We start from the raw sequence: 21,764 nt of genomic DNA, 5'->3' as shown, positions 1-21,764 counted from the left end.
TGGTTCAATCTCAGCTCACTACAACCTCTGCTTCCCAGGTTCAAGCGATTCTTCTGCCTCAGCCTCCCAAGTAGCTGGGACTACAGGTGCGTGCCACCACGCCTGGCTGTATGCCAAGGCCTTCCACATGGAACATTTCAGTGGATGCTCCCACACTGCTCCCACTTTACAGATGAGCAAACAGCAGCTCAGTAAATGTTTAAGTGACTCACCACAGCTGGTGAGCAGTGAGGTGGGTTTCAGACAGGGATCTCTCTCTCCAAGCTTAGCATGAATCTGTCCTCTCCCTAATCTGCCTATAGTTTCCTTTCTTTTTGTTTGTTTCCCTGATACCATCAAGTGGGCCATTTAGGTATGTATGTATGTATGTATGTATGTATGCATGTATGTATGTATGCATGTTATAGAGATGGGGTTTCACCATGTTGGCCAGGCTGGTCTCAAACTCCTGACCTCAGGTGATCTGCCTACCTCAGCCTCCCAAAGTGCTAGGATTACAGGCATGAGTCACTATGCCTGGCCAAGTGGGCCATTTAAATAGCAGAACTGATCATAATGCAAGGGACTCATTGGCCACCTTCCTTCCCTGTTAAAATATCTTCTTGGCTCCCCAGTGCCCAAGAAACAGTCTAAGTCCCTCTACCTGGTGAGAAAGGATCTTCTAGATATGTCCCATTAATTTCCCCAAACTCCCCTGGCCAGGCCCTGCCTCGTGGTCACCTTCCCAGAAAGAAATAAACTGTACAGTACTTGCGGTTTCCTTCGTGCCATGCTGTTTTCTTCTCCGTAGTTTTTGCTCTCTTTTTTTTTTTCAATCGAGCCCTCCAGGGCCCGATTAAAACAAAGAAGAAGTTTTTTCTTCTCCTTTTCTTTTTGCTCATGTAGTCCTCTTTGCCTGTAAGAACTGCTCTTTGCCTGGTTTATTGCAGCTCATCCTTTACGACTCTGTACAAGGGCCATGTCTTTTTGGTGACCCTCTCTCTTACCCCAAGCTGGGTTAGTCCTTTCCCCATGGCCCACAATGTCTTGCACCTTCCATTCTAATTGTCACTGTATCTGCCTCCCAAACTTGAGAGGGTAGCTTCTTCAAGGGACAGTCACTGTCTCCTTCACCTGCGTCTCTACATGCTGAACAAGGCTTGCAGACATGGTGGGCGCTGCGTATGTGTTTGTGGGGCACATAGATGCCTCAAGAGAAAGAATAGTTGAGTTTGTCATCTTTTGTTGGGAGTTTCAGTGATGATGGGAAAGAGACTAGGTACATAAGATGATCGTACTAAGAAGAGAAACCTAAGATCTCCTGAATTAGATTTAGTCAAAAGGCCATCGCGCTATCCAGAAGTATCTTACCTGTGTTGGAACATATAGTCTCAAGCCAACTCCTAGCTCTACAATTTCTCTTAGCTTTGTTATTTCCTCTTTTTCATCTCTTTCATCAGCTCTTTAGGCTGTTGAAAGGGGATTTGTGCCAAGATTTTCATTTGAAATCAGCCCCGTCAAGGACTGGCTGGGCCATGTAGCTTCAGCTCCTTGGTTACGTCCCCTGGTTTCCAAAGGACACCAAAACTCTCTGCCCACTCTTGAAACTGGCAGGGATTTTCTGAGAAAAGGGACCAGGGAATTTGCTTTTTGGAGGAACGTTTCCCTCCTCAAGATAACAGTTAAAACTCATTATCTCCTTAATAGCGTTTTGCCCCAAAATTCCAATGTCATCTTTTATCACTAGTAGAATCTGGGGAAGCCCAGAGCTTTCACCCGTCTCCTCTCACTTCCCTTTTCTCCGAACAAATTTGAGGGGAAAATTCTTTGTTTCTTTTTTTCTTATTGTAATTTAAATGCTTTTTTCATTATAAAAGTTCAGAAGACTATTTTAAAAATACAAAAATTAGAAAGTAAAAATAAAGTCCCTCTATTAAGACACCATCATATTTAGAGTTCTTCCAGCCTTTTTTCTACATATATAGCATTTTAAGATAATAATGTGCTATCATTCAGATACCAAAAAGTGTATATAACACATATTTAAAAATTAAAGAATAAATGTAGAATGAAGACCCATGTATCCATCTCCCAGCTTAAGAAATAGACCGTCATCAATATCTACGAAGCCTCCGCATGCCCCTCTGATCATGCACCTCAATCTACTCACACTGAGTAGCCACCATCTTGAATTTGTGCGAATCATTCCTTTTCTTTTCTCTTCTTTTTTGAGACAAGGTCTTGCTCTGTCACCTAGGTTGGAGTGCAATGGCATGATCACGGCTCACTGCAGCCTCGACCTCCCAAGTTCAAGCAATCCTCCTCCTCAGCATCCTAAGTAGCTGGGACTACGGGCATGCAGCACCATGCCTGGCTAATATTTTATCTGTTGTAGAAACAGAGTTTCACCATGTTTCCCAGGTTGGTCTCAAATTCCTGAACTCAAGTGATCCTCCGACCTTGGCCTCCCAAAGTGCTGGGATTACAGGTGTGAGTCACCGCGCCTGGCCCCCTTGCTTTCCTTTATATAGTTTTACTACAGATAGATAGATAGATGCTGTCCCAAAATAATGTAATGTTTTTGACCTTTATATATAATTGGAGGGTATTATTTTGCAATTTTCCCTTTTCATGTATTATGCTTGTGAGATTCACCAACGTTGATGGTGCAGGTTTAAATCATTCATTGTCATTGCTGTGCAGTAATACACTGTATGAATATATTGTACTCTAATTTATTTACCCATGCTCCTACTGATATACATGTGGGTGGTTTCCAGGAATTTTTTTTATCTTTAAAACATTTTATTAAGCTAAATATTGGTATTTTTCCATTGTTATATACACATGTACATACAGCATATACATGTGTATGTGTTGTATACATGCGTATATATATGTCTATACTCTATGTATAAACATTTACCATTTAGCCATTTCTTTTTTTTCTTCTTGGAGATGGAGTTTCGTTCTTGTCTCCCAGGCTGGGGTGTAGTTGGACAACCTCATCTCACTACAACCTCCATCTCCTGGGTTCAAGTGATTCTCCTGCCTCAGCCTCTTGAGCAGCTAGAACTACAGGTGCCTGCCACCGCACCCAGCTAATTTTTGTATTTTTAGTAGAGACGGGATTTCTCCGTGTTGGCCAGGCTGGTCTTGAACTCCTGACCTCAAGTGATCTGCCTGCTTCGGCCTTCCAAAATGCTGGGATAACAGGCATGAACCACCTCACCCAACCTCATCTGAGCCATTTTTAAGTGTATAGTTCAGTGATATTAGGTACAGTCACACTATTGTGCAACCCTTATCACCATCCATCTCTAAATTTATCATTTTCGGCCGGGCGTGGTGGCTCAAGCCTGTAATCCCAGCACTGTGGGAGGCCGAGGCGGGTGGATCACGAGGTCAAGAGATCGAGACCATCCTGGTCAACATGGTGAAACCCCGTCTCTAATAAAAATACAAAAAATTAGCTGGGCATGGTGGCGCGTGCCTGTAATCCCAGCGACTCAGGAGGCTGGGGCAGGAGAACTGCCTGAACCCGGGAGGTGGAGGTTGCGGTGAGCCGAGATCACGCCATTGCACTCCAGCCTGGGTAACAAGAGCGAAACTCCGTCTCAAAAAAAAAAACAAAAAAAAAAACACAGAATTTATCATTTTCCCAAACTAAAACTCTGCACCCATTAAACAGTAACTTTCCATTCCTCTCTCCCCTCAGCCTTTGGCAACCACCGTTCTACTTTCTGTCTCTATGAATTTGACTATTTTAGTGACCTCACATAAGTGGAATGATACCGTATTTACCTTTCTGTGAGACCAGCTTGTTTCACTTAGCATAATGTCCTCAAGGTTCATCCACGTTGTTGCATATGTCAGAATTTCCTTCCCCTTTGAGGCTGAAAGATATTCTGTTGTATGTATACCCCACATTTTGTTTATTTATTTATTTATCAACTGTTGAACACTTGGGTTACTTCCAAATTTTTTAGCTATTGTGAAGAATGTTGCCGTGAACATCAGTATGAAATATCTGTTTGACAGCCAGGCACGGTGGCTCACGCCTGTAATCACAGCACTTTGGGAGGCCAAGGTGGGTGGATCACCTGAGGTCAGGAGTTCGAGACCCAACTGGCCAATATGAAGAAACCCTGTTTCTACTAAAAACCCAAAATTAGCCAGGGGTGATGGCACATGCCTATAATCCCAGCTACTCAGGAGGCTGAAACAGGAGAATCACCTGAATACAGGAGGCAGAGGTTGCAGTGAGCCAAGATCACACCATTGCACTCCAGCATGGGCAACAAGAGCAAAACTCTTTCTCAAAATAAAATAAAATAAAATATCTGTTTGCATCCTTGCTTTCAATTATTTTATTTTAACAGTCTCACTTTGTTGCCCAGGCTAGAGTACAGTAGCATGATCTCGGCTCACTGCAACCTCTACCCCTCGGGTTCAAGCAATTCTCTTGCCTCTTTCACCAAAGTAGCTGGGATTACAGGTGCATACCACCACACCAGGCTAATTATTGTATTTTCAGTAGAGACAGGTTTCACCATGTTCAGGCCAGGCTGGTCTCGAACTACTGGCCTCAAGTGATCCACCTGCCTCAACCTCCCAAAGTTCTGGACTACAGGCATGAGCCACTGTAACCAGCCCCTGTTTCCAGTTCTTTTGGGTGTATGTATACTCAGAAGTGGAATTGCTGGATCATATGGTAATTCTATGTTTAATTTTCTGAGGACCCACCGTGTATTTTCCATAGTGACTGCACCATGCTACATTCCCGCCAGTAGTGTACAAGGATTCTAATTTCCCCACATACTCACCGACACCTGTTATTTTATGATATTTTAATTAAAAAAATCTTTTTAACATAGTCATCCTAATGTGTGTAAAGTGGTTCCAGAATTTTATGTATTTATTTTTTTGAGCAAAGTCGCACTCTGTCACCCAGGCTGGAGTGCAGTGGCAAAATCTTGGCTCACTGCAACCTCCGCCTCCCAGGTTCAAGCACTTCTCCTGCCTCAGCCTCCCAAGTAGGTGGAACTACAGGCACGCACCGCATGCCCGGCTAATTTTTGTATGTTTAGTAGAGACAGTGTTTCACCATGTTGGCCAGGCTGGTCTCAAACTCCTGACCTCAAGTGATTCGACTGCCTTGGCCTCCCGAAGTGCTGGTTCCAGAATTTTTAATTAACAACAGCTATGACCATTCTTGTACATATACCCTGATGCACATAAGCAAGAGTTTTTCTAGTTACATAAGTAGGAGTGGAATTGCTGGCTCATAAGATATGAGTGTTCTATTTTCCAAAGTGGCCACACCAACATACAGTGTCATCAAGAGTAGATGGTCATCTCAGTTGCTCCATAACCTAACATTTACTATTGTCAGACTTTCAGTTTTTATCAGTTTGGTGGGTATAGAAAGATATTTCGGTGTGGTTTTATTTTGCATTTCCATGAATGATAATGAAATTGAGTATCTGATCATAAGTTCCTTTGTCATATTTGTTTCCTCTTATGTAAAATACCTGTGTAAGTCTTTTGCCCATTTTTCTATGAGACTGTTTATCTTAGTTTTATGAACTGGTAGGACTTTATTTTGGATACGAATCATTTATTGATTACGCATTAAAATATCTTCTATAAATTTATGGCTTATTTCATATGTTACGATGTATTTTAAATTATTATTATTATTGTTATTATTATTTTGAGACAGAGTTTTGCTCTTGTTGCCCAGGCTGGAGTGCAGTGGCACGGTCTTGGTTTACTGCAACTTCTACCTCCAGGGTCCAAAGGATTCACCTGCCTCGGCCTCCTGAGTAGCTGGGATTACAGGTGATCACCACAACACCCAGCTAATTGTTTGTATTTTTAGTAGAGATGGGGGTTTCATCATGTTGGCCAGGCTGGTCTCCAACTCCTGACCTCAAGTAATCTGCCCGCCTCAGCCTCCCAAAGTGCAGGGATTACAGGTGTAAGCCACTGCACCCAGCCTAAATTATTATTTAAAACAATGTTTTTTTGAGATGGAATTTCCCTTGTGTTGCCCAGGCTGGAGTGCAATGCTGTAATCTCCATTCACTGCAACCTCTGCCTCCTAGGTTCAAGTGATTCTCCTGCCTCAGCCTCCCAAGTAGCTGGGATTACACACGTGCACCACCATGCCCAGCTAATTTTGTGTTTTTAGTAGAGATAGGGTTTCACCATGTTTCCCAGGCTGGTCTCAAATTCTGAACTTGGGTGATCCACCTGCCTTGGCCTTCCAAAGGGCTGGTATTACAGGTGTGAGCCACCATACCTGGCCAAAGCCAATTTGTTTTTAGAAGATGGTCTTGCTGTGTCACCCAGCCTGGAGTGCAGTGATGTAATCATGGCTCATTGCAGCCTCATCTTCTCAGGCTCAAGTGATCCTCCCACCTCAATCTCCTGAGTATCTGGGACTACAGGTTCATGCCACCACACACAGCCAATTTGTATTTCTTGTAGAAACAGAGTCTTGCTATGTTGCCCAGATTGGTCTTGAACTCTTGGACACAAGCAATCCTCTCACCTTGGCCTCCCAAGGTGCTGGGATTATAGCCATGAGCCACTGTGCTTGACCTATGATGTCTTTTAATGAACAGAAATTATTTTATCAAATGTACCAGTCTTTTTTTTTTTAATAACATGCTTACTGTTAAAAAAAAAATGTGTTAGCCTTTTTCTCTGTGGTTGCAGTTTCTGTATTTTGCTTAAGAAATCTATCTTTACCCTGAGATCATAAAAATATTCTACATTTTCTTCTAAGAGTTTTAAGGATTTATTTTTGCATTTAGGACTTTGATATACCTGGAATTGAGTTTTTAATGTGTTAAAGGATATTGTTTTTCCAATTTGGATAGCCAATTGTCCCAGCTTTATTTATGAAATAAATTGTTCTTTGCCTATTAGTCTTCAGGGCATCCTCCACCAGAAATCAGGTATCCTAATAAATGTGGATCCATTTTGAGGCCCCTCATTCTGTTTCATCATTTGTTTGTTCAGTCTCTATGTCATTTTCGTACTTGATTTGGAGGTCAAGTACCTGCCCAGAATTCTGCTTTGGGTGAGTCTTAGCATTTCTTGGTCCTTTTTGCCTTCATATAAATTGAAGCTTCAGCTTGTCAAGTTACATGAAAAACTGTCTGGGGCTTTTAGTTGAAATAGCATTAGGACAATTTGAAGATAATTGCCTTTCTGTCCATGAACATGGTATACATCTCCATATATTTAGATTTTCTTTAATGCCACTTATTAAAATTTATAATTTTCTTAAAGAGGCCTTGACAACTGTGCAGGGAAAAATTCTCTCAAACCATGTTTTTCTTCTGCTCTCATACCACCACAACAGTCACCAACACAGCAGAAAACTTCTGTGACCAAATAAATGTGTGGGTTTCTCCCCACACACCAAGCAATGGACAACAGCTGGGTGTCCCCCAATTCAATTTCAACACTATCTACCTGGAGATAGTGTCAAATACCACAGGATGAGGGCTCAGTTCCCAAGACTGACCGCCCTCCCCCACCCAATAAGATATGTAGGGTGAGGTATAGGGGAAGGGATGTGGGTTCCCATGCCCTCCCTGGGTATGCCACCCTCCAGGAACCTCCACAAGTTTAGCTACTTGGAAGCCCTCCAAACCCTGTTCTCTTGAGTTTTTCTGGAAGCTTCATGATGTCAGTCAGCATTCTTTCCTCCAGGGTATAGGGCAGGACCCTTTCTGTGGGGTCAAAAAGATGGGGGAATATTAGAGTTATTCCTTAAAGCAAATGAAATGAGGGCAGGAGAGTTTCTGTTTCCTGAGACCCAACTCACCCAATATTACAACAAAACACTGTAACTAGGACTGTGGGATTATGAACAAGGAATTGTGAATTTGAATGAAATCAATACAGATCATAACATCACAGTAACTTATCTTGGAGACCTCATATTTGTGGTCGTCTTTGTAAATTTTATCTTGTATCCATGTATAGGTTTCCTAAAAATGTGCTTATGGTCACACTGCATATAATGTGCTTTTCTTCTCCTTATGGTGACTAACCTGCTATCATTGGACACCTCACATTTCTGATTCTCATTTTGTTGCAGTCTCGTTAAGTCTTTAGCTTTCCCCTAACAACTTGGGGTTTGGAGGCTGGGCTCAATGGTTTATGCCTGTAATCCCAGCACTTTTGGAGGCTGAGTGTAGCAGAAGCAGCTGCGAAGGAAAGGTCTTGAACACCGAACTGGGGAAGGAAGTGGCAGTTTATTTGGCCAGGAGCTGTGGCTGGCTCAAGCAGACAAAGAAAATCCTGGTCCTTTTAAAGGCTTGAAATCTAAGAGGTGCACATGTGAGAGGATCGTGATGCATTAGACAAGCGTGGGGGACGTGAGTAGGTAGGGGTCTGAGTAGTTGAGCAAGAACAGTGCCTTCTGGGGAAAATTTCTCCATTTCATGTCTATGACCTACAGATAGGATTGTGGTTAGGAGTAGGGGGTTTAATATTTAACATTGAGACCTGACCGGCAGCACCAACTGGTCCTTCCCACTCACCTCATCTGGCTTACCTTCGCTTTTACTTCCTCCTTTTCTCTAAGCACAGGCTCAGAGAAGGAGGTCTCCTTCCTTGTGACTAGGATGATCGCTTCAGCCTAGGAGTTTGAGACCAGCCTGGGCAACACAGGGAGACCCCATCTCTACAGAAAAATAAAAATTTGGATGGTTATGGTGGCACACACCTGTGGTCCCAGCTACTCAGGAGGCTGAGGCAGGACGATTGCTTGAGCTCGGAAGGTTAAGGCTGCAGTGAGCCACTGTATCACCACTGCAGTCCAGCCTGGACGACACAGTGATACCCCATCTCAAAAAAACAAAACAAATAAAAAAAGAATTTAGGGTTTTTGGGTCTGACAACCTTGAATTGTAATACTTGCTCTTACACCACATCTTTGACACTTCTATGCTTGTGTTTCTCATCTTTAACAAGGAAAAAATGGTGACGCCTTCCTCGTGGGGTGATTGTGATGGTTAAACGAGATAATGAAGCAGGAGCGGTTGCAAACAAACCTCCCGAACACCGAACTGGGAAGGAAGTGGTGTTTTATTTATCTGGGAGCTGCGGCAGCATAGATGCGTAACAACCGAGCTCACCAACAAAGAAAATCCTCGCCCTTTTAAAGGCTTACAACTCTAGAAATTACGTGTGAAAGGTCTTGATCCATGAAGTAGGTGTGGGGTACCTGACTGAGGTGGCAGTCTGATCGTGTTTAAGTAAAAACAATGCCTTCCGGAAAGATTCTTTCATACCTTGCCTGTGATCCATAGGGGTGCAATTAAGGGTGGCCCCTGGTCAGCCAGCTTTTACCTTTCCTATTGAAATGCAATCTCGAAGGCTAGGGGAAAGTGGTCTTAGAAACTTAAAAGGATTAAGGGTGATTAAGGGTCTCCTTCCTCAGAGTCAAATGCCTAGCATGGAGCCTGGCATGCAGTAAGAGCTCAATGAAAGTGAGCTATTACTATTTCTCAACAAAGACTGCTCCTTTTCTTCTATTTTGCTATGTATTGATTGTTCTAGTTGAAATGAGTGTTCAAAAAATTGGGAGAGAAAAATCAGGATTTCTGTTTTCTTTTTCCCCTTCTCTCCATCTCACACACTATTCCTCCTCCTTCCACTCCTTTGCCAGAGCTAAATACAGGTGGTCAGTGCTGGCCTGAGGGCTTACAGACCCTCCAGGTGCCAGCAGAGTGGAGTGTAAGGACACTTCCTCCCTTAAGGATGCCACTTCTGCTAAAAATACAAAATTTGGCCAGAGGCAGTGGCTCATGCCTATAATCCCAGCACTTTGGGAGGCTGAGGCGGGCGGATTACTAGGTCAAGTGTTTGAGACCAGCCTGGCCAACATGGCAAAACCCCGTCTCTACTAAAAATACAAAAAATTAGCTGGGCATGGTGGCACGCACCTGTAAGCCCATCTACTAGGGAGACTGAGGCAGGAGAATCTCTTGAACCCGGGAGGTGGAGGTTGCAGTGAGCCAAGATCATGCCACTGCACCCCAGCCTGGTGACCTGGTGACAGAGCTAGACTCCGTCTCAAAAAAAGGAAAAAAATCAAATACAAAAATTAGCTGGGCATGGTGGTGCACACCTGTAGTCCCAGCTACTTGGGACGCTGAGGCAGGAGAATCACTTGAACCCAGGAGGCAGAGGTTGCAGTGAGCTGAGATTGTGCCACTGCACTCCAGCCTGGCGACAGAGTGAGAATCCATCTCAAAAACAACAACAAAGAAAAACCCCTAGTCTCCAAATTTTCTGGGAGGCTGATGTGCCCAATAATAAAACACCGGTTTCCTGTTCAGCAGGCTGTGTGTGTATAAACTCTTTCCTTCCATTCCCCTGTGTTGCTAATTCAGCTCTATCTATAGGGGCAGCAGACAAGATGAACCCATTGGGTGGTTACATACCTATCACTGACCAAACTCCTATTTTGTGTCTTACACATGCTGTCGATTCAAGATACAAAATTGTGACGTAGAAGTCATTTATTCATTCTCTCTCTTTTTTTTTTTTTTTAAGACAGAGTCTTGCTCTGTCATTCAGACTGGAGTGCAGTGGTGTGATCACAGCTCACCGTAACATCTGACTCCTGGGCTCAAGCAATCCTGCTACCCCAGCCTCCCAAACAGCTGAGACTATGGGTAAGAAGCAACATACCCAGCTAATTTGTGTGTTTTTTTCATAGAGATGGGATCTTGTTATGTTGCCCAGGCTGGTCTCAGACTCCTGGGCTCAAGCAATCCTCCCATCTCAGCCTCCCAAAGCATTGGGCATTCTTCCATTTTACAGATGAGGACCCTGAGGTTCAGAGAGCTGAAGTAACTCATCAGAGACCCCACAACTAGAAAGTACAAGCACAGGATTTAAATCCAAGTCTCTTGCTCCCAGGTTGGCTTTCTTTTCAGCTGTACCAAGGGACAAAACCTCAGTGTAAAAGAAGATAACCCCCGGAAAGGTTAACACACTGATTTGAACGATTTTACACATCATCTGCAGAGGTGAGTAAGAGGGTCAGAAAGGGGGCAGGGAAAGAGTAAAGATTAAAAGAGCAGCTGGAGGTAAAAGAGAAAGCTGACCCCTGACGCTTTTCACCTAAGGCTGAGCTCTGGGCTGGGGGCTGGGCTAACCGTGGAGGCAGGGTGACGCAGCGAATGGGAGGAGCAGGGCGGGCCGGTGGTGAGGTCAGGGCTGAGCCTGACATAAGCCGGGGATGGAGGAAGTGATTATGACCAGGAAATAAGCCTGCTGAAACCACCCTTGGAGGTCTGGCAGAACATTCCTGGCATCAACTGACATTTAAAAAATAGTAATAACTACATCTTAAACATCTCTGTGCCATTCACAGTGCATATTCCTGTTTTACAGAGGAGATTGAGGCTCAAGACAGCTGATGGGACTTGCTCAGGCCACCCAGCTAAGATATGACAAAATCCAGAATGCGCTACAGGTCTTCGTGATTCCCCAGGCCCCCCCTTCACTGTGTAGTCATCTCGATGCCTCCAAATGTGGCCACACAATTTGGAGACCACACAGAGATCACAAACGTTCTGCTTGATAGAAAATACAGAATACAGAAGAGGTGAAAGGAGAAAGGTGTTGGTAATCTTGTCATTGGGTGGACCCAGTATGAACCTCCCCCCACCGTCCTGCCCCTCCACGCCTCTTGTTCTGGGCACCCAGGACATCATTCCCTGTTAAAATATCCCCGAATCTATTTCCAGGGCCTACCTAGGCCTCTTTCCACATCTGACCTAACGAGAGCAGACCTAGGGCTGAGGGATGACCAAAGGGCAGCTTTGGGAGCGAGGGTGTGGGCAAGGCAAGTTCAGGCTGGGCTGTCCACACAGCTTCCCAGAGGCCGGATCAGGGGCAGGAAGGGAAGGGAATAGGCTGGGATTGATGGCCTCCTTTTGCTCTCTTTTCCTGTGTCCTAAACTGGGAGGGACAGATCTGGGTGGCGGTCTCTCTAAAACCGACATACACGCAAGAAGAAATTGTTCAAAAGGGTGGCAAATGGTAAGCTAAAGCCCCTGGGCCATCCCCACAGGTAAGCCCTGTAGAGAGCTTTTTTGTGTGAGTCTGCACAGGCCCCCAGGGAAGTCCTGGAGCATGGCAGCATCCCAGTTTGGCCCTCAGCCCACTGTTTGTTTTGTCCATCGCTCCGTCTCTTAGCTTTGATAAGTGCTAGAAGAGCAAGGAGAAAGGCAGGCAGAGTGCTGTGGAGCTGGGAGGGGTGTTTGACAGACAGCTCAGAGTGGGGCGCCAGGGATGCGGTGGACAGAGGAGCTTGGGGAAAAGAGCAGGGACATTTAAATGGAGTTTTCAGAAGCCCTAATGGGCTTTGTGCGGTATAACGCCCTCCTCCATCTCTAGAGGAAACTGGCAGTAAAATCTGTGTGAGGGAGACATTGGGTTCTGGCAATATGGTGGACCTGAGCATATATACTCTTTATGTGTATATTTCATAATAAAGAAAATATTTTTTAAAATTCACACATTTGACAATACTATAGAGTTGAATTTGTGGTTTGGAAGGAGATGGGTTCTGGTGGGATTGACCTCAGCTCAGCAGGAGAGCAGCTGAAGGAACTTGTACCAAGTGGGTATTGTGTCTGCCTGTCTTCCTTTCTTTCTTTCCTTTCCTTCCCTTCCCTTCCTCCCTCCCATCTTCCCTCCCTCTCTTCCTTCCTTTCTTCCCTTCCCTTCCTCCCTCCTTCCTTCCCTCCCTTCCTTTCTTCCTTCCCTCCCTCCCTCCCTCCCTTCCCTCCCTCCCTCCCTCCCTCCTTCCTTCCTTCCTTCCTTCATTCCTTCCTTCCTTCCTTCCTTCCCTCTCTCTCACTCCCTCTCTCCCTCCCTACCATCTACCTATTATCTATCTATCTATCTATGTATCCATCTATCTATTATCTATCACATACTCACTTTTCATGCACAAAATGGATTATGCTGTTCTGTAACCTAATGTTTAAATTCAATGCTATTTCTTGGACAGCTACATCAGCCCATGATGGTTCTGACGTGCCTTCCAAAGCTGGCTGCATGTGTTAGGAGACATATTCTTGAAGGTCGAAGAGACGCTGTGTCCACATGTGGCTTCTGGGCTGGACAGGCTGCAGTCATCTATTCAATTTTTTTTTGATTTTATCACATTTATTAAAGACAATCATTTATAGTTTATAAAAAATACTGCCCTGATATACACAACATTTTCTTGATAATGCTAATTAAAAACTACTTCCACCCCCCCATGTCCACACCAATATTCAATCTAGATTGGTTTAATCTTGAAATGTAATCCAATAAGACTGAAGACCAAACACTTCAGGTCCTGGACAAGATAATAAAATACTCGTAAGCCTTCTGGATCCTTGGATTGATTGACATCAATAAGGGAACCAATTTTTGATGTTGTGAAAGAAATGTGTTCATCTCCAATAATGATTTCAAGCTCCTGCCAGCCCACTCGGTCAGGAGGAGTCCACAACGCATCATCCTCTTTGGTAATTTCACTGTCATCAATTATTCTCTTCGGTTCCTCCATCACACTTTTATGTACATAAGCCTCTTTTCTGATCACGACATCATTCTTGTAATTGCTGTTGTTGGCATATCTTAATTTCCCATCCGGTTGGAACACAAACTCCAGGAACTTGTGGCCGAACTTGCCCTTGTGCCCCATGTAGTAACGTAGATAAAAGTCACTCTCCATGGCTCTCAAAAGACAAGCGAGACGGAACTTCTAAGAGAAAGCCACACTGCCGCGGTCTGCGCCCGATACTGACGTTTCTATTCAATTTTTTAAAAGCACATTTGTTGGATTCTTGAAGCAACCTCTCACCCAGTCTCCTTGCCTCCCTGTGAGAGTCTATTCTTGGTGCAGCAGTCAGAGTGATTGCGTCTCTCTCCTGCTCACAACCCTCCAGCGGTCCCCATGTCACTGGGGCTCACGGGCCCTGCAGCATCGCATCATCTTCTCAGGGTTTTCACACTAGTGTCACATTCCCATTGAGGTCTTCCCTGACTGTCCTGTTGAAAATGGCAACCCCTTGGGCGCAGTGGCTCACGCCTGTAATCCCAGCACTTTGGGAGGCTGAAGTGGGCAGATCATGAGGTCAGAAGATCGAGACCATCATGGCTAATACGGTGAAACCCAGTCTCTACTAAAAATACAAAAAATTAGCTGGGTATGGTGGTGGGTATCTGTCGTCCCAGCTACTCGGGAGGCTGAGGCAGGAGAATCGTGTGAACCCCAGAGGCAGAGGTTGCAGTGAATCACGATCGTGCCATTGCATTCCAGCCTGGGGGATAGAGCGAGACTCTGTCTCAAAAAAAAAAAAAGAAAAGAAAATGGCAACCCCTGTCCACCCAAGCGCCCTCCCCCATGCTCCCATGCTTTACCTTCCCACCACACTTACCTGACATAGCCTATATCATACTTAGGTGCTGTCTCCAGCTCCCCTCCACTCACCCCAGAATGCCAGCTCCACAAGACATAGATTTCTGTCTGCTGGTTTTATTCTTTGTCTTTTAGTTTTGAGTCAGGGTTTCACTCTGTCAACCAGGCTGGAGTGCAGTGGTGTGATCATAGTTCACTGCATCCTTGAACCTCCTGGGCTCAAGCAATCCTCCCACCTCAGTCTCCCAAGTAGCTGGAACTACAGGTGTGTGCCACTGCACCTGGCTAATTTTTGTATTTTATGTAGAGACAGGGTCTTACTACGTTGCCCAAGCTGGTTTTGAACTCCTGGGCTCAAGCAATCTTCCTGCCCCAGCCCCTAAAGTGCTGGGATTACAGGTGTGAGCCACAGCACCTGGCCTGTCTGCTGTTTTTAAATCTCGGTTATCCCCAGAACCTAGAACCAGCCTGGCACAGCAGGAGGGGCTCACTAGATACTTACTGAAGTGAATTGAATCTAGAAGCTGATTTCTCAGGCGTGTTGCCTCTTGGCTTGTTACAGAGGGAGAAGCACTTCCCATCATTAAACCATCTACCTCCGACTCTTCTTGTTCTGAGTTGGATTGTTCCCCCGTATTAGCATTCTCCCAAGCTTCCCTCGCATTTCATCATATTTAGAGCAGTTAACAGTTGGAATGCTCCATCTCATCGGATCCCCCATGTAATATGGCAGAAGAAGAAATGATGACTGTGGAGCTCTATACGTTACTCCCTGCTTAAAACTCTCCAAATGAAGGACATTATGCTGAGTGAAATAAGCCAGGCACAGAAGGATAAATTCTGTGTTCTCACTCATAAGTGGGAACTAATAAAGTTGATTCCATAGAAGTAGAGAGCAGAATAGTAGTTACCAGAGGCTGGGGAGAGAAGGGCGTAAGGAATGCAGGGAAGGGCTGGTTAATGAGTACAAATGGTTAGATAGAAGGAATAGGTTCTAATGTTCCATAGCATATCAGGGTGACTGTAATTAATAATAATTTATTATTTATTTTGAAGCAGCTAGAAGAGAGGATTTTGAAAATTCCCAATACAAAGAAATAATAACTGTTTGAGATTATGGACATGCCAGTTACCTTGATTTAATCATTACATATTGTCTAAGTGTATAGAAATATCACATATGCCCCATAAATATAAACAATCATATATTAATATCAATTAAAAGTTTTAAATTAAAATATTAGAAAGATCACAAAAAATCATCTTAATAAAGTCACAAATGAATTAAAAAAAATAAAACCTCTCCAAATGGGTCACCAACTCTCTTACATGAAAACCAGGCAGCTTAGCCAGGCACAGTGGTGTGTGGCTGTAGTCCCAGCTACTTGGGAGGCCAAAGTCGGAGGATCGCTTGAGCCCAGGGGCTTGAGTCAAGCCTGGGCAACCTAGCAAGATCCTGTCTCCACAAAAGTTTTTTTTGAAAAGGAATCTTATCGGCCGGGTGTGGTGGCTCACTCCAGCACTTTGGGAGGCCAAGTTGGACAGATCACCTGAGGTCAGGAGGTCGAGACCAGCCTGGTTAACATGGTGAAACCTGTCTCTGCTAAAAATACAAAAATTAGCGAGGCACGGTGGCGGGCACTTGTAATTCCAGCTACTTGGGAGGCAGAGGCAGAATTGCTTGAACCCGGGAGGAGGAGGTTATAGCAAGCCGAGAGTGGGCCACTGCACCCCAGCCTGGGTGACAGAGCAAGACTCCGTCTCAAAAAAAAGAAAAGGTACTTTATAGAGACCCTTCCTCCCAACAGTGCTCCAGGTGTGCTGGCCTCCTTCCATGTCCTCAGGCTGCTGACACTTGCTGTACCTTCTACCTGGAATACTGTCTATATTAGCTTTCTAAGGTTGCTATAACAAAATCCCACTTCTGGCTAGTGCGTGACAGTGAAACAAAACGTTTATTCCTCATAGTTCTGGAGGCTACAAGTCCAAGGTCAAGGTGCTAGCAGGTTTGGTCTCTCCTTGGCTTGCAGATAACCGTCTTCGCACTGTGTCCTCTAAGGGTCTTTTCTTTGTGCTCACACATCCTTGGTGTCTGTCCTAATCTCCTCTTCTTATGTGGACACCAGTCATATTGGATTTGGGCCCACTGTAATCCCCCATTCTAACTTAACTATCTCCTAAAAGGCCTTATCTCCAAATACAGTCACATACTGAAGTACTGGGAGTTACGGCTTCCACATATGAATTTTCAGGGGGTAAGAATTCAGTCTATGACACTGTCCCAACTCTTCAAAAGTCTGTTTCTAGCTGGGCATGATGGCGTAGGTCTGTAATCCCAACATTTTGGGAGGCTCAGGTGGGAGGAACACTTGAGCCCAAGAGTTCAAGACTAGCTTGGGCAACAAAGTGAGACCCAGTGTCTACAGAAAACAAACAAAGAAAAAACCAAAATAAAAGTCTGATTTCTTCCTCTGTAGGATCTAGATATTAGCTTCAGGTGACATTGCTTCCTGGAAGCCTTCCCTGCTTACCTCTATACCATAAGGCCCTGCTGATTTTCTTCCCTTATGTGCAATCTATCGTTACTATGTTTACCTACGGGCCTACTTGTTTATTGTCTGTTTCCCCTAGTGGTACCCTGGCAAATGTCTAACAATCAGCTCTTGGGTGCAGGATGATTGTGGGTAGGGAGTAAGGCTGCCTTATAGCGTCTGCCAATTTCTGTGGTGTAAGCATACCCACTGTGGCCAATTTCAAGCTACCAACGTGACACCACAGGACTGTCCAAAGTCCTGAAAATCTAAAACACGTGTTCTTGTGAGCAGGTGCAACCTGGCTCCAACTCCCCTCTAGAAGGTAGACTCCACTGAGGGCAGGCGTCTTGCCCTCTTTGTAGTCAAGTCTCTAAAGTCTAGAACAGTTCCTAGGGCAGAAATATGGCTAACAACTTGAATTCATTCTCAAATGAGTAAGCTACAAAAATTTTTTTTGAGTCAGAGTTTCGCTCTGTCACCCAGGCTGGAGTGCAGTGGCACGATCCTTGGCTCGCTGCAACCTCTGCCTCCCAGGTTCAGGCAATTCTCCTGCCTCAGCCTCCCGAGTAGCTGGGACTACAGGAGCACGCCACCACGCCTGGCTAATTTTTTGTATTTTAGTAGAGACGGGGTTTCACCATGTTGCCCAGGCTAGTCTCAAACTCCTGAGCTCAGGCAATCCATCCTCCTCGCCTCCCAAAGTGCTGGGATTACAGGTGTGAGCCACCGCGCCCAGCCAAGTAAGTTAAATCCTTAATCCCACTCTGAAGACCTTCCATGAGTTTGCCCTTTTGGCCACCCACATCTCTTTGCTGGTCCTTTGGCTGCCTGGACCCCTTTATCCCCTAGATATTGTGGTGCACCCCTGGCTATGTCCAGGTTCCCTAAAGGCCACATGTCCTTTCACTCCTGTCTGCCCAGACAACCCTGAACCTGGGTGACTTCTACTGGCCTTCCAGATGCAGGCAATTGCAGGCAATGTTTTTCTCAGTCCTGCGGAGTGACATGACCCCTGGGCTCACCAATCCCCTGCTGCTACCTTCTCTCTGGCCCCTGATCACAGTGGCTGCTTCTTCCTCTGCCTCCCTTGAGGCTCCTGACCCAATTTCCTGGCACACAGCAGGGCTCATGTGAGTGAGTGAAGGCATGGCAGAATACCAGTTATGGGGCAGGGGTAGAGTTGGTGGGGTGGGGAGGACTCACCTACAGCACAATTGATCAAAGGCTACACTTGCCCTGAAAGAATGAAGAAATTCTCCCTTCATGAAAGTATGAAGAAGCTGATGAGCAATTAAATGCCTGAGCCCAGAGTAATGATGATTAAGGAATGTTGGAAAAGGGATGATTACAAGGCTCTGACAGCATTTGAAAGCTCAAAGTTCCAGTGAGTTCAGGAAAGTGCTTTGGGTGGGTGGGGCCTGACTGTTATCAGAGGATGCCAGGCTTCTCGTTCCTGACCCGTTAGGTCACCGAGAGCTGAGAGTAAGGTGAGGTATCACTATTTGCACCTCACCTTAGCTCTCTACCTTTTTTCTTTTTTCGAGACAGAGTCTTGCTCTGTCATCCAGGCTGGAGATTAGTGGTACGATCTCGGCTCACTGCAACCTCTGCCTCCTGGGATCAAGCGATTCTCCCACCTCAGCTTCCCGAGTATCTGGGATTACAGGTGCACGCCACCACGCCCAGCTTATTTTTTTAAAAAAATTTTATTGTTAGTAGACGTGGTTTCACCATATTGATCAGGCTGGCTTCGAACTCCTGACCTCAAGTGATCTGCCCACCTCGACCTCCCAAAGGGCTGGGATTGCCAGGTGTGAGCCACCCTGCCTGGCCCTCACTGCCTTTTGAGAAGCAATTTGACCTGAAGGGTAGAAGGACCTTGGGAAGATCTGGGGAAGGGGGTTCTTGCTGGTGGGTTCCTAAGGCAGGACAGTGTTCTGTAAAATGGGATAATAATGAGGATTGCCTCCCACAGTGACAGAGAGGATGAAATGAGATATCACCAGCACAGTGCTTGGGACAGAGCTTTGCTTGTGGTAGACACTCACTGAAGGTAGGAGGACAGCGTTCACATCCATTTGTCTACCAGAATGCCACCTTCCTGAGGCAGGGTCTCTGTATCTGTTCCAGCTATATTTCCAGAGTCTAGAAACAGTGCCTGGCGCCCAGTCGCCCCTCAATACATGCTTGCTGAAGGCACGAGTGGGCCGATTACATAACCAGCTTCTGGTAACAGACCCAGGGAGAGAGCTCCAGTGCCCCGACACTTGGTTCCCATGGCTTAATGCCGCAATCTATTACTTCCCCACTCACCCTGCGCAGCCCCGGCAGGCAGTGACCGCACAGAGCTGATGACTCGGCCGGGTACTTCTCTAAATGCTGCCCGGGGCTGGCGGAATCTCCAGGGCCCACCTCATCAGGGTGAGCTGATGACTTGGGGCCCAGTGCGGCCCGCTTTCCCGTTAGCTGAGCCTGGGTCAGAGGGCTGGCCCAACCTTCGGGTTCTGTCTGGGGAAGGGAACAGAACGTCCAGCCCCGGGCAGGAGAGACATTGCACAGGCCCCTGGGAAGCAGGAAACTAGCCCACTTCACAGCCTCCCTTTGTTTGGAGCTCACTTCTCTCCTCCCTCTGACCCTGAGGCTGTCCTCCTCCTGGAAGATGATGGGGCTATCCCTAGGAATGTGGGCTTAGAGCTGGGGGCAAATCCATGGACGATCTAACAGAACCAATGTGCTAGACCCATACTCAATCACTCAATTGAGTACTTACTCTTTGTCTGGTCCTATGCTAAATGAAAATTTCACTTATTCTAAAGAGACACCAGCTGTTTTCCAAATACTCTGTTCTTTGATGCCGCTGGGCCTTTACATGGGTCATTCTTGTTTAAAATACCCTTCCTGGTAAATACTCATCCTTCGGCACCCAGCTCCTCTATCACCTCCTCTCAAAAGCTTTCCCCAGCTCATGCAAGACAGTAAAACCACTGTCTCTACCGGGCACCCCCAACATTTGGGTTTGCGTGTCTGTCTCACACTGTGCTACGGCATTTCCAAAGCCCAGGCTGGGCCCCATTCTCCTCCTGAGCCTGGGGGTCCTCCACGCCCAGCACAAAGCAGTGGCACTGCAGATGTCCACTTCTCCCCTCTCAGTCCCTGGATACTTCCTCTCCATCTCTCGTAAGTCCCTCATCTCTTTGTCCGTATGCCATATTTTTGTTTTCATTCTAAAAACAGTGCTCATCATGTTATAGTTATTTGTAAATGTAAGTGGAATGACATAAATGAATTGATGACCTCCTGGCAGGACATCAGATCGAAGGTGTTCGATTATTTGCCTATAGAATCCATGGTCACTCTGAGCAAGAAATCATCAGAATTGGTAAAGAAGCAGAGGATAAGACCAGGGCAAGGAGAACAGGAGAAGGTGCTGGAACTAACATTTTCTGTTCCTGTATGTGCCAGGCGTGTTGCGCTTATTCCTCACTGTAATCCTATGAAGTGGGTATGATGATCCCCCTTCTTGTGGATGGAAAATGAAGGCACAGAGTGGTGAGGTGACTTGCCCAAGGTCACACAGCAAGTGGGTGGTAGAGCTAGGGTTTGAACCCATCTACCAAGCTCCACTAGTTGGACAGGGAAGGTGGAATGTCCCTGTCGCAGGAGAATGCACAGAGAAGCCAGGAGAGACTGCAAGACACTGTAGGGAGAATGAACATATCAGACCCAGACCCCGGGCTGCACTGTCCCTGCCTTCCAGATGTTCTCTGTCATGGCTCCCCAGACAGATGCCACCTGGCCTGTAGATCCACCCCAGACTCCTCCAACACACTTAACCACTTTCCCTGGAGGCTGCTCTGCTTTTCAAGGAGCTTCTAATATTGACCCCGTCCTAAACACTTCCCTTTCACTCCCTGGACCAGGGTTTGTGTTACCTTAACCCTTCAGGATTGCACAACTCCCACTGAATGCTTCAGGAACCCACAACTTCTCAATAATGCTGAACTGAGCGAAATTTCCCAGTAATCACCTCCTCCGCCTGACTAATACTTCTCAGCTTGGCAATGCAATGTCCTATTTTTAAGGAACCCAGTCATTTGGTTTAGATTCTTTATTTGTTTTATTTTAATGACCTTCTGAATCATTCATTTTTCTACTTTTGAACTGATTCACTCTTCGCCACTTCCTTGTATAGAAATCCAACCCCTCCTTTAGGGCTCAGCACCAACACCCACCTTCTCCCGAAAATTATCCTCATACCACCCTCTCTCCAGCAAGAAGTATTCCCTCCCTCCTCCGTTTCTGTGCCATTCATCTGGTATTTATTGTATTGTCATGATCATTAGCATAATGATAACATTAATAATAATAATAATAATGATACACCAGCTACTTGGGTCATTGCTTTTCGTTTTTATCACGACCCTAGGAAGAAAGCGATTATTATTCCATTTTACAGAAAATGAAACTAAGCCTCAGGGAGTTTACACCTTTTGCTCAAGGTTATACAAAGAAAGTAATGCAGCTGAGGTGCTAGCCAGCCCAGCCGACTCTGAAGCAAGTGTCTTCAAAGGCAGCTGTTTGCATGGGGTGCCTGGCACTGTGCTTGGCTCTCGCTGGGATTATGTTTTTTTTTTGTTTTGTTTTGTTTTGTTTTTTTTGAGACGGAGTTTCACTCTTGTTACCCAGGCTGGAGTGCAATGGCGCGATCTCGGCTCACCGCAACCTCCGCCTCCTGGGTTCAGGCAATTCTCCTGCCTCAGCCTCCTGAGTAGCTGGGATTACAGGCA

At 45.7% G+C, this 21,764-nt stretch overlaps 1 long non-coding RNA gene and 1 pseudogene across 1 annotated transcript in view; one reads left to right on the top strand and one right to left on the bottom strand.

Moving 5' to 3' along the window:
• Positions 1 to 21,764, top strand: part of LOC116538107 — a 42,481-nt gene that overhangs the window by 12,915 nt on the left and 7,802 nt on the right. The window lies entirely within an intron of this gene.
• On the bottom strand, positions 13,183 to 13,850 carry LOC116538105 (annotated as a pseudogene).

Source organism: Sapajus apella, unplaced genomic scaffold (assembly GCF_009761245.1).
Source record: "Sapajus apella isolate SASKATOON/1434 unplaced genomic scaffold, GSC_monkey_1.0 scaffold117, whole genome shotgun sequence".
NCBI classification, from domain to species: Eukaryota; Metazoa; Chordata; class Mammalia; order Primates; family Cebidae; genus Sapajus; species Sapajus apella.
This window is presented reverse-complemented; position numbering and strand designations above follow the sequence as displayed.